At 41.6% G+C, this 14,169-nt stretch overlaps 1 protein-coding gene across 2 annotated transcripts in view; it reads left to right on the top strand.

Annotated features, from left to right (window-relative positions):
• The first annotated feature begins 1,138 nt into the window (after positions 1-1,138).
• Positions 1,139-14,169, top strand: part of SGMS1 (sphingomyelin synthase 1) — a 308,095-nt gene continuing 295,064 nt past the window's right edge. For both annotated transcript variants that reach the window (XM_063434129.1, XM_063434127.1), the window contains exon 1: positions 1,139-1,373. The gene's annotated coding sequence lies outside the window, so the exon portion shown is untranslated. The remainder of the gene's footprint in view (positions 1,374-14,169) is intronic.

Genomic DNA, 14,169 nt, shown 5'->3' with positions numbered 1-14,169 from the left:
AGCTTGAACCTTGGAATCAAAGTAAATTCTTTCACACTTTTGAGTTAATCTAACTACAAATTATTATTCATTATTATATGAAAACTTTGAGCAGTACACTATACATAAGTAGCATGAGTTATACTATTCAAATTCACAAGTAACTTGAACTACTTGCTTTCAATCTGAGTTAAAAGTCGCTCTGTCATGGTCTGGGCCCTGGGTCTTTGTAAAATTTTCAAAGACCCCCAACAGTTACTTTGCCGCTGGGGGGTCTGGTTGCTGCAGGGGTGAGTTATACTTACCTGAGCCTGTCCCTCACCAGCTTCTGTTGCTTCAGCTGCCAGGAGCCCACGTCAGTGCTGTTCTAGTGAGGTCTATGAAGGGTTTGAAGACACCATTTCTGCTTGAAACACTGTCTGTACAAAGAATTATCTGTTTTTGGATCAGGGTGTAATTGCATTGATGGCACACTGCTCTGTGAGTTCCTGCCTAATGTGAGTTCTGTGCAAAAAATATGTCCATCGTCAGCTGGCGACTGATATCAACTTATTTACTTGCAGACAGTGGTTTGTGCGCGCGGCTCACGCATACACAGTCTAATACTTTGCTCTTTCAACCCCATATTTCAGTTTTATCCTCCCACCACAATTTTGTCTGCTCAGCCGCCCCAGCCTTCTAACATTGAACTCGCCTCGCCCCCCCTTAACATTTGGCATTGTCTGCCCCACAATTAATCCCTACAGTCAGGTCCTTCCCTGCCTCCGCTTGCCGCGCGTGCGTCCAAAGACCAACAATGCTTCTCAACTAACTTGAAGTGACCCGCTGAGTGTGAATTGTCAGGAATTAAATGTGAATTTAGGTGAAAAGAGCTGAATTAGAGGAACTATACTTCAAGTTATCTGTATTTTCAGGGTCTGCTAGTAATTTTAAAAAATGATGTTAAAATGAGTTTAAGGCACAGTTTTGTGAGTCACCCTGTCAGTGTTTGCAGTGGTGAAGCTGTGAAGGCACACAGTGAGCCTGCAGTGCAGTCAGTCCTGTTAGAGGCCATTCCATGTGGTCACTGAACCTCCCAGCTATAGACCCCAGGTAACTGTGTGCCTGCAATGCTGGACGTTCGCCGCTAGGTGGTAGCTGACTTTTCCAGGCCCGTCATGTCTTCTCCCAGTTCCTCTCGCTGTCATCGTCACAGAGTCTCCCAGTTTGATAGTAACGCTGTGAATTGTGGGCAGGTGATAGCTGTCCGCTCTCTGTCCGCCCCCTCTCCGGGAAACACTGGGGGGAGATCCGCTTACTGACCCGCCCGCCTGGGACCGGCTCTATTCCCAATCCTCGGTCCCGTTAGGAGAGCGCAGTCCGCCAACCCTTCCCGAAGCGACATCCTGGAACAAGTGAGTAGCTTTCAGTGACACGATCCGCCGCCTCCACTGGCACAGGGCTGGCACCAGCTGGCACAGAGCTGGCATTAACTGGCACAGGGCTGGCATCAGCTGGCACTGCCATAATCTGGAACAGGGTTGGCATCAGCTGGCACTGCCATAATCTGGCACAGGGCTGGCATCAGCTGGCACAGGGCTGGCATCAGCTGGCACAGGGCTGGCATTAACTGGCACAGGGCTGGCATCAGCTGGCACTGCCATAAGCTGGCACAGGGCTGGCATCAGCTGGCACAGGACTGTCTCTGCCTTCAGCTGGCACAAGGCTGGCATCTACTGGCACAGGGCTGTCTGCCTTCAGCTGGCACAAGGCTGGCATCAAGTGGCACAGGGCTGGCAATGCCATAATCTGGCACCGGGCTGGCATTAGTTGGCACAGGGCGGGCAATGCCTTGAGCTGTCACAGGGCTGGCATCAACTGGCATAGGGCACAGGACTGGCATCAGCTGACCCTGCCATAATCTGGCACAAGATTGCCTCGGCCTTCAGCTGGCACATTGCTGGCATCAACTGGCACAGGGATGGCACCAACTGGCACAGGGCTGGTACTGCCATAATATGGCACAGGGCAGGCTCTGCCTTTAGCTGGCACAGGGCAGGCATCAACTGGCACAGGGCTGCCACTGCCTTCAGCTGGCACAGGGTTATCTGCTCGGGGCTGGCTCTGCCATGATCTGGCACAGGGCTGCCATTGCTATCAGTTGGCACAGGACTGTCTCTGCCTTCAGCTGGTTCTGCCATGAGCTGCCATAGGGCTGGCTTAGCCTCCAGTTGGCACAGGTGGCCCTACTATTAGCTGGGAGTTCCAGGCTCTGCCATCAGCTGGCACTGTGCTGTCTCTGCCGTCAACTGACACAGGGCTGGCTCTGCCAACAGTTCTGGTTCCCTTGTTCTGCAGGATCTGGGCTCAATACTTGCTATAGCAGGTTCTAGCCAGAACATTGGCTCTACCAAGGTCCAATTTAAATACATGCATGTATGCCATAGGCACCTGAGCACATCAATATATAGGACTATATGGTTTCAGCCAGGAGCAAGATTGAATACATGCATGTATGTCAGGGCTGCTTGGCCAGTCATAACAACATGTGACCATGTTGGGAAAATTAGTTAAATGCATGCATGTATGTATGGCAGGGGATCTACCCAGCAATAAACTGTTGGTGAGGAGCCTGCTGCCAGCTGTCTAGGGACTCTATGGCAATGAGCTGGGATTGTAACATGCTGCCTTCTCCTGAGATTGACAGCTCCTTAGTGATTGGATAGGGGAGGGGCATGGTTATTACTGGCCCAAGCAACCAGGCCTTCACCAGACTTCCCACCTTCTCTATGTGTGTTTACAAAACATCTGCTTTTATAAATAATGTGTGCATGCAAACAGGTAATCTGGCTTTGTGGAAAAGCTACAAACATGGGTGACCTGTGTTAATAGACATATTTCTGCTACTGCAGAAACTGCTTGATCTGCTTAGGCAATATAATTTGCTAGTTGGTAGCAATGATTGACATGCCAGTTTCAATGCTGTTAACTATTTGATGCATTTACTGCTGTCTTGGTCCAATTTATTAGGTGGTGATCAGTTCTAGAATATAGTAACCCTCTGAGTGCCACAGGTGTAGATTAAGTTTTATGCTTTTATTCATTGTACCCATTTTCATATGTAAAGTTGACACTTATTATTGTCCAATGAAACATTTCTAATGTCCCGCAACCAGTTGTCTTTGCCATCACAAAAAGTCCTATATTCCAATTTATATCTGTGTTCTATATGTTAAGTGAAGCCTTTTAGTTGCTATAGTAACTGCAGTGCAATTCAGACATGTCGCATCTTCATTTTCTTATTGTTATAGTGAACTGTCAGAGTCCATGATAAACGCTTCTTTTCCAAAATATAAATGCGCGTGTATGTTATTAAGTATTTTCTTATTTTACAGCTGCTTTTAATTACGGTACCCTAAAATGCAGATCACTTTATGTTTATAATGAAGATATCACATGGCACTACCTATATACCTGGGAGCAAAATGTGTGCCTTTGAGTTTATTATAGGTTTTACATATTTTCCAGTGATACCTTGAAGTCAGATTCATACTTCTAACGATGATCAGTTGTTGGACTGCGTTAATAGAACATAAATAATCTTGTCTGTTATATTAAATGTAATGTGCTTGTATATAAGATGCATAAACAGTTGGAAACATGCGCAAGTTTTAGTGACACGGATATCGTGTTACTTAAGGAGATGAGCATGTAGCCTTGTCACTCCATACTGAGAATGATAAGCGTAATGACAGGCTGAGTGTGTGGGAGCCGATAATATACATACATATTTGAGAGGATGTCAGGAGCTTTGATATAACTTAGGCCTGTTTATTCAACAGGCTGTTTTTTGTTGTTGTTGTTTTTTGAACAACGGATAATTGGCACAGCCTAGTCAATTGTATAATTCATACTCCTCCCTGGTAAACTTAATGTGGATTGTATATGCAAATTTCTGTTTTTTGTGGTCACTCTGTCTAATAGGGTATGTAAATCCGTATTACCACCATCAGGAACTTGCTAATTTCTGACTCTTGATGACACATGATTCAGTTGCTGAGATATCTCAAAAGGAATGTACCACCCTGGTATTGGGACACATTAATGCAGATATAAGTGAATATGCTACATGAGTGTCTTTAAGGTAGATACATTCTTTAAAAGGCACTAAGACATTTTTAGTATGTTTGTTTAAGATAAAGTAGTCCTGACCTTATCTTAAGTCTGAGTTCATGGAGGTATAACATGCAAATCCAACCCATCTTCCACAACAGCCCAGTACATTATTATTTTATTATTTATATAGCGCCATCAAATTCCGTAGCGCTGTACAATGGGTGGACTAACATACATGTAATTGTAACCAGACAACTGGACCTACAAGTTAACTTTGTAGTAAAATAATAGATACCTAGAGAATGAGAACTTCTCTGGCAAACGTATAAACTGCGTAAACAAATATACTCACAGTGATGGAATGAATAGTAGTACTAGTGTGAGAGAGGTATTTGAGATGCTGCTCCTTTAAGAGAAAGTATCCCTACACTTTCTTTGTAAAGTAAAAATCAATAGAAATATTCAAGAAGCGCAAAAAATACAATCTTGTCACATATAGATAATAAGCATATTAAACATTTTATTAATCATATTGAAGTCTAAAAATATATAGGATAACAATAACATAAAACAATGCTTGATAATATTAATGCTATATATAGAGTATTTATATATAAAGGTGTGTGTGTGTGTTATATATAAAAAAGCATAAAAATATATGGTAGATAAAAATGAGCATACAAAATATAGAAAAAATGTGTGTGTGTGTGTGTGTATATATATGTATATATATATATATATATTAAAAAAACTATTACAATCTCTAAGATTTGAAATCACTGTTTAGTTAATAAGCGAGTGCGCTGGATTCTGTATTTTGTGTATATGTATGTATATATATATATATAATATACACACACACCGTTCTTTCTGCTATATTATATTGAAGTGTGCACACTATATATAGCATTAATATTACCAAGCATTGTTTGTTATTTTTATCCTATATATTTTTAGACTTCAATAAGATTAATAAAATGTTTAATATGCTTATTATCTATATGTGACAAGATTGTATTTTTTGCATTTCTTGAATATCTCTATTGATTTTAACTTTGTAGTTAGTATTACATTTTTTATTACACACACAAGCACATCAAGGGGTTCTAGATGCCATTGCTAAAGTTGAGAATATAGTCCTGCGCATTTTTACAATTAATTATTTGTATCTTTTATTTTACTTGATAGTTTCTCAGTAATTCTGTTTCTATCCGCTGCTGGAGTTCTGGGGATAGCTTGTTCCAGGCTGCTTCAGTCAGACACTGACACTGACACAGCAGGCAAAAGCACAGAGAGAAATAATATATATTCGTGTATCTGTGTTCTTCAAACATTGTCAATTAGGTTGATGGTGTCAGAATAACAAAATATGCGACTTGAAACAACACTATTGTTAAACGAATAGGCAGATCACACAACCGATTGAGAATTTATTAAAAAGTCTCTCTAAGCACCATAACAGCTTTAAACCTTTGGCAAGTTCAATAGTTACCTAAAACAGTACTTGTACTCAACTGTGAGAGTGGCTTTTGTATAACTGCAGTAGGTTTTGTTTTACATTTTTTTTTTAAAATGTTTTTGCTATAATATCGCCTCTCCCTCAGCCGTCAGACAGCAAAGTCTCTCTGTGTAAATTTTGCCCAAGATGTTTGTGTACCATATAAATGCAAATAACTCAGAACTTGGACCAATGTCTTTACAGTATGTCTGTGGTCATCAGGTCACAGACTTCCTGAGCTGCTCTCTAAAATGTTAACCAGGCTTGAGAGGTTTGTCTGCTTCTATGCAAGCGAAGTAGGATCTCTACAAGTTAAAATAAAATGAACTTTTATATATATATATATATATATATATATATATATTTTTTTTTTTTTTTTTAATCCATTATTTTATGTAGCCTGTTTTCTTTTTTTACCAGAAATCACTGTTTGGTAAACAGACTACTTATTTAGAAAAAGTTTTCATTTTGTAGCACTACACTAGTCCCTTGCATTTCGGTAGAACTCGCTAGGGAGAAGCTCCAGCAGTAGTTGTTAGTATGGTGTTACTTGGCATCTGTCCATTTAACGAACACGTGATTTAGGTATATATTACAGGTTTGTGTACAGTGGAGAAAGTGACTCTGCTGAATATGCACATAGTAAAAATGACTCAAAGCTTATGTCTGAATGTAAACACGTGTTGAAAAAAACCTGTGTCTTCTTTTTTAAGGAAAGCAAAAGTGTGTGCTTGCCGGAATTAAACCTTTTCATAGCTAAACGCTGCACATACAGACTCCAAGCACCATGACCACTTTAAATCACTGAAGTTTGGAGTAACCTTTTAATGATCTGGTTGTAATAGTTTCACTTTAAGTTAGTGTTGTTTTCCAATTGAGTTTATTGGTTTTCAATAACAAAAGGAATGGAGGGGTACAGAAAATAAAAAGAGGGTAAGGTGTTCAAGGTTACATCACAGGGGATCTGGTACATCAAGGCAGCATTCATTACGTCTATTCTATTACATCGTTTTTGTGTATGTTGCCCTTTTGGGCAGAAGGTGTTTGCTGCTCACCCAGGGTAGGTACGCTTAACGTATGCTTCACTGCCTGTCAACCCTTACGTGTGTCCGGCGTCAGAGGTAGTGTCAATGTTGCCCCCCGCGTACTTGCCTTTGACTCATCTGTTAGTAGCCAGATCATTACTCTAGATACCTCACGCCTATTTGTTGTGGTATTATCTCGCCTTTTTTTTTTTTTAATTCTTTATTTTGGTTGCGCAGGTGAGTACAATAACAATACAGACGCCACAACAGCGTACTCGTGTATACCAAACATTCAAAACAGTGGCATGGGCATTAGCGCATTTTTATTTATTTTTTGATTACAGGCTTATTTCAAAAGTTGAACTCACAACAGTGGCAGAAACAATCACATATGCTAAGAGTTACAGGCTTTATAAATTCAATGTTAAACACTAGCTTAGACGTTGTGTTAAAGGCAGGTAAGTAAATACGTCAGGTCAGACAGTCCGGCAGTATAATGTTTAGAGAGCGGGCTAGTTATCACAGTATGTTTAGTTAGTTCCTAATCTTTCCTGCCTCAATTATGTTAGTAGATATGCTATAAACATGCAGGTTTTCATAGTTGTACCAGTAGCTAATAATCAGGCGTGCTCAATTTTTGAGGAATCTAATCTGTAAACATATTTAAGCACAGCAGCGGTCTGAGTGTGATGATGGTTAAGTAGATTAGGCCAGGATATTCAAGTGGAGTAGGTACGGTACACAGAAAGAAAGTAAAACCCAAATAAAAAACATATTGCCTACGTTTGTGGCATACGGTCCACTATGCACGGTTGAAACTTCAAACACATAATGCGCCTTAGGGAAGACAGAATAGTGTTACATAGGCTAAACAAGCTAGGCAGGCTAAACAATACCTGAATAATTATAAGTGTACATTTCAATTCTGTAATATTTAATATTAACAGGCTAAGCCATACCATGCAGTATAACTTTGGCTTAAAGTGTTTTATTAAGCTGCAAACAGGCTAGATCTATTCGTCGATCTGGTAATATCATGAGATAGACAGGCTTACTTAGGTAACGCTAGGTAATTACACAGGTTAGTGCTAAGCGCTAAGTGTATAGTAGCGATATGTGCGAGGCCCAGAGGCAACCCTCAGAGAGGAGCCGGACACCTATCACCTAGCCCATGAAAAATCAACGTATATCTGAACGGATCCACTACAGAGGTCTCTAGCCGGAGTGTTGATAAAGCTAAGCCGTTATGTGTGGGTAGGCTAATTAAACAGTACGTTGTAAAAACAAATCATAACCTTTCTATCATTCGCCTGTCGCAGGGATGTAAGGCATGAAAAATTAAAATTAAAAATTAAAAATTGGCGGGACATAGTCCTCAATGGCTGCATAGATGTGGTAGCATGACAGCAGTCCAGGTCGCCGTGCGGCAGTGAGAGTTAGTGAGTGTCAGCCTACACCAGTGTTCAGCTCTGGCTGGGCACATACCGAAAAGTCCCCTGGGGTCTTGGCGTCGTCGATCATGGTTGCTGGTCTCCGGTGTGCAGCCGTGCTGTGAGAGGGAATATGCGGGTCTGGTTGGACGTCGGCTCTTGGAGCTTGTGAGCAGCTTGTGCGGGAGGCCGGCTTAGCAGCCTTGTTCTCTCTGGTGCAGGGGTCCGGGTGTTTGCTCATGCGGTATGGCGCCGCTTTGCAGGTTGCAGATGTCCCTGGGCGAAAAGTGGTTCTGGCTTGAAGGGTGATCCCCTTCTGGTGTACTTGCAAGCGGGAGCTGGCGCCCGGGAGCTGTATTGATGTTTTCTGCCGTTTGGGTGCTTGGCGTAGCCACTGTCGGGTGGCTGTCCTGGGAGCCGCTGGCGGGTGTCTGTTTAAGTGGCGTCGGGTCGTAGGGCGTATTCACGCCGCTGCTTGTTTCAGTACCATCTTGAAGGTCTGGCCTTTAGTGTGGAGTGCCGACCAGAGGCTTGCGCCAAGCCGGTCAAAGAACTCTAGAGTGTGTATAGGCGGTTTGATGCGGGTTCTCCCCTTCGCGGGCCGCTTCTGAGTCGCCATCTTGGGTGAGCCCATGCATGGTTGCCTTTCTGCTGACTTTGTCGCTTGGTTGGGGGTGGTGACCGTCCCCAGCGAGGACCGGGATAACCCCCGCCGGTCCATGGGGGGGGTAGCAGGGCTGTGCGTGTGTCTCGTGTGGGAGCGGGTCCCTTGCCGGGTGATCGGCCGCCTCCCCCATGCTGCAGGCTCCGCTCCGTTTTAGGCCACATGGCCGGTTCAGGCTTTACCAGGTTGGATCGGTGCCGGACTGGTATCGCTTTGATTCCTGCGAGGTACTGCATCTTGCTCCAAGCACCATAAGTTGCTAGCCCCTGTGGTTTGGGCAGGATTAGTGGATTCGTGTCTGCTGGTGTTGGAGGATTCAGAATGCACGTCCGGCCATCTTGGCTGTCAGGCCCCGCCCCCCATTATCTCGCCTTTTGACTGTACCGAGATTACTGAGAGCTCGGAATGGTTCAGAGTACATCTTTCTCTGGTGGTAGCGTATCTCGCTCTATCTGTCTACTGAAGTGGATATCCCTGTGTACACTGTTAATTCTGTCTGAATGTCCCATTGCAGGTGGTACCGTGTGAGGTATTGTGTGAGTTCCGAGAACTATAACTTGGTTAACCTTGAACAAGAAAAAGTAAGGAACAGGTAGAAAAAGTCAAAACTTACTGAGGGAAAAACTGCAGGCTATCCCGTGTATGATCTAGGATCTCAGTCTGGTTTTCTTGAACTATGGAGGCTGGAATTGGAATTGTCGGCACCATTTTTCCCAAATTTGAGAGATCATATGTGGAGTATCGTGCCTCTCTGCGCACGACATCTCCAGCACTGATCAGGCGTGTTTGGGTAGATTTTGTTAAGCCTGTCCAGCGTCAGATACCATCGGTACATTCGTTTTCTATGGGCCTCTATGTAGCATGTAGTATGTCCAACCAACGCATTGACCAACGCTAGACATTTGTGGGGATTCAGAGCCTTTCAAATTTCCCTCTCCTACTGGGACATAAACGATAGTCACGGGGAGTCTGGGTGGTTTGATATCGCCTTGTAACACATTGATAGTAACTTGGGTCTGAGGGGAGTTTTCCAACACGTCTGGAGGAGATCGCATTTCTCACTTGGTTCCCCGTCTATGCTCTCAGTAGTTCTATCTACATGCTCTAGTAGTACACTCTTAATTTGGAGGTAAAAAAATACATATCTAGGGGCTAGTCTGTACCTCTGTTGGAGCTCCGCAAAAGGAGTGATATCATTGCCCGTGAGTAGTTGGGATATTTTGGTGATGCCTGCCTCAGCCCGAGAAGTTAATGGGAGCCATCGTAAAACCGTGGACAGGGCTCGTAATGGAACCGGGTCTGCGATATAGGCCATCCTGGATGTAAACACTGCAACTCCCTCAGAAGAAGACAAAGAAAAAAAAACTAGATGGAATAACTTCAGGGTGAAACAACAAAAAACGTATATACAGTTGCCCAGTAATTATATGACGGGCACACGATAGGCAAATAGCAGGAGCGATGTATATACCGCATACATCATTGTGGCCTGGCTTGGACCACTGGGGGTGGAGCGATGGATAGTACCATCTAGTGAATTTTTCATGTCATGGGGACTGTCCTTTCCCAGGTCTCTAATCCTGGACCTAGACATAGTTGCATTTATTATTAGGTCAAGAAAGAGAGGTCACACATTATGCACCATGGTCATACCGATTATACAGGTTGCGCCAATTGCTTCTGTGTCTGTTTGGGCATGCATGTTTTTAACAATACTAACATAAGTATGGAAATATACCAAACATACCAAGTTGTCTTAACCCTGTATGAAACTCATCCTGTTTTGTTAATAAGAACATTTGTTTTTGTTTTTTGTTTTCTGCTTTTTTTTTTATTATTTTTTATGTAACACTAATATCACTATTTAAGATATATATATATATTCATATATATATATATATATGTCATGAACTTTTATTTTTAATTTTTGTATTCCATTTAATATTGTGTTTTAGCCTTTTTATTTTTTTATTTAAATGGACACTGTAAACCTGATATCAGTTTGATATCAGGTGATGGTTCTAGGGTATCTTCCTTACAGTCTTTTGTTTTAATTATTTGTCAAATTGACAAAACAGGGCTAAAATAGCTGAGCTGAAAGCCTAGTTGACTTGAAAATAAATTTGAAATCCTGAATTCTTACTTTTGTGAAATGTTTTTTTGTCATATTGTACAATTACTTCTCCTGGTTGGTTTTCTTAGCTGCTGCATGCTCTGCAAAACCATTTGTTCTGAGACCTTTCAGCCAAATGTGGTACTTTTGTGCCCGTGATACCACGCAAGCATGCCATGATATTGTTAGCAACATAATATTTGTCAGATACACACTGCTTGTTGGGTCTATTGTAACGATTTGTCTGCAGCTTACCACATTATTTCAAATTTGCATTTTAGTTTTTTATTCTAAGAAAAGATACATATTGCTTCAAAACCCTTATAGATAAAAAATGTTTTTGTTACGTTTAATAATACTAATATATGACTATGCTTGTTCCAGGTTATTCTAAAATCCACTTGCTCCTCAGATAAACTGCTTGGATTATTTTGAGATCCAAGAATAGTACAGTATATCGTTGTTTTATATGCATACACAGGAAACCACAATACTAATGCAAACCTCCTCTTTGTATCTACGTGTTGGTTTTAAGATTCTTCCAGTCTCAGACCTGTAGTGAATACAATCTACTTTCTTTGGCAGTTGCCATACCCGCCAAGTGCGTTCTTAAGATCTCGTTAGTATATTGAGAGGAATCCATGCAACAGGATACTTAGACACTCCGCTGGGAATATACACCTGGTTCCCTATTACGGTTCATTGGGAATTTAAGAATCAATTATTTAATAACTCCCATGGGCATTCACACCGTTTGTGCTTTGTTGTGATTTTACTTAGGCTGTATTCAGACTAAAACAAGAGGTAACAAATCTTTAAAGGATCTCTGGTATTACACAGCAGTTAGTCAAGTTAAAATATGGAACAGACTAGACGTATGAGAAATTAAAATAAAAAGGTCACAATAATAATGCAATTTACATACATTACAAAGTGAGCCATCAATACGTTTAGCTGCTGAATATGAAACAAGATGCAATATTTCTTTGTATAAGTGAAATGAAATAGGAAATGTGCACACAGTACTCCACTGAAATACAGGGGAAGTGAAACCTGGAAAAACACTGCACCCACAACACTAATTTTCTAATTTCTTCTTTATTTCCGTATGCTTCAATGGAATATTAATTTAATGAAACCAGTGCAGAAATGTTCTGATTGTATAACTGGGGATCAGGTGGAACGATAGGGGTTTTTTTTTGGTTTTAAATTCTGATTTGAGAACACCCGTGGGTATTTTGACATATTTCTCAGGTTGTATAGAGAGATAAGAGCTGTACAGCTCTACTTAGTCTGTTTGCCAAATTATCCCAAATGTTAGGAATATGGTAAGGGAGAGAAAACCTGTTCTTTAGCAAGCTGGACCTCAAGGATGCTGTTGTGATTGAGTGCAGGCTGTGTGTAGACTGTATTGTGCAGGGTCAAGTATTTGTGTAGCTCAACACACACCGGACAAAAACAAGTGGATTACCTGCTAATGCTTCGTCACATGTAAGGAGCTGGTGTATGATGTATTAGTTGGTAATTCAGAAATATCTATAAAAATCCATGATAATGGTTATTCTATTAATAATTAAAAATGTATTACCAGAAAAAGCATTTTCATGCTCCCTTTCGTTTAGTATTATTTTTATTGCTTTCATTATAAAGCACCAACATATTCCACAGCGCAGAAAAAAAAGTACAGTATACAAAGACCATCAAAAAAAAAGGACCAGATTGTGAGCTAAGAACTACTATACTATACAAACGGCTTACTAAATGGCCCTTGAGCTTATAGTCATGCTTGGTTCTCTATTATAGCAGATACAGCGCATGTACTGTAGTTGCTGTGTTTTATTCTTATAGAAAGTATGTCACACTCTTGCTAAAATAATATAGAAGTAGAGTGACAGACTTCACTCAGTTTTGATGGCAGCACACTGGCAATGAATCCAGTGTGTTGGTGTGATGAGGCAGCTGTACCTGCCCGGGGAAAAGCTCCCCAGAAAATGTCAATCACAGAAGGGTGAATTGTAGCTGAGGGTCAGGTTTGTGTGTTAATAGCAGTGGAATTAATGAACAGAGTTGCCCCCTCGTGCCCCACACCCACCCCACTTCAGATCATTAACCTCTAACTCCACAAAAGTGCCCACTTGCCATTACCAAATAAACTTTATAGTCCAAAGACCCTACATCCCCATGCCAGTTCACCCTGTTACCCAAGCCCCCATTTCAGATTTGCATATTTCCCTGCTATCTCCCCCCCAAAACCAAAAACAACAACAAGGCACTATAATATATTAAAACATTTAAAAAAATAAAAAAAAATAGCATGTTATTAATATGCCAATATATACTTTACCTTTTTTTGTGGCAAAATGTTAATCAGCATGATTTGATCTAAAACAAATAGTCTTAATTTGTGCTTATTAATGGTTTAACTAACAGGTCATTATACAAAGAATTGCCAAATCTGAGTTGGGCACCATACGTGCATATTTTACATGGCTCTTTCCTTTTAGATTGAGGAGGTAAAATGAAGCATAAAGCAAGTAGTGACCTGTTATTTCCCCCCCCCCTCCCCCCCCACTCATGTCATAAATCTTGTTCCCCATCATGCTTTGCTGTATAAAACAAAATCTGTTAAAATATGACATTAATGTCCCAAGAAGCAGGATGCTGGTGGAAGAGCCTGGGGGTAGGCCAGTGGCACGATTGTATCACTGGCTCTGCTCAATGGGGGCAGACGTACCTGGAAGGGAGTTGGGTCTGTCCGAATTACTGGCAGAGCAGCCAGATGGATTCCAATCAAGCAGACCAGCCCACTAAGCACCATGCAGAGGGCACTGTTTCAGTGCCCAGAGTACAGGGCAAGCACTCCTAATGATGCTCTTTCACTATAATTTTTGGGCACAGTTCCCCGGTGTTCCCAAAAGCGGGACACCAGGGAAGAAATTCGGGATGGTGGGACAGAACCCTAAAATTGGGTTTGTCCTGCCGAAATCCGGTTGGGAACCATGCATGGCATCACATAATGGTAACGAGAAGGAGCAGGAAATCTTGATCTTAAGCTTACTCCGCTTCTGGTCTTGAGTGGGGCCAGATTTCCAGCTCACATATACCGTAATTACACCATGTCAAATGTTTGCTGTCAAAAATATGCTAAAGCTGCTTTTTTTTAAACGTGTGTTTCTAATTTTGTAGCAAATTGTTAAATCCACTATGGTGACTTTAATCTAAACTTTGAATACAAGCTAGTCTCCAGGTATGTATTGATTGTCTAAAAGGCTCAAGATCATTTTTGAAAGCAAATCGAGAAATTCCTGCCGCTGGTATTGATGTGTTTAGCTGTGTAGCCTTGGCAGCGGTGATGGGTTTGCAGT

This window comes from Pelobates fuscus, chromosome 10, assembly GCF_036172605.1.
Source record: "Pelobates fuscus isolate aPelFus1 chromosome 10, aPelFus1.pri, whole genome shotgun sequence".
Classification (NCBI taxonomy): Eukaryota; Metazoa; Chordata; class Amphibia; order Anura; family Pelobatidae; genus Pelobates; species Pelobates fuscus.
The sequence above is the reverse complement of the archived record's forward strand: the minus strand, read 5'-3'. Positions and strand labels throughout refer to the sequence as shown.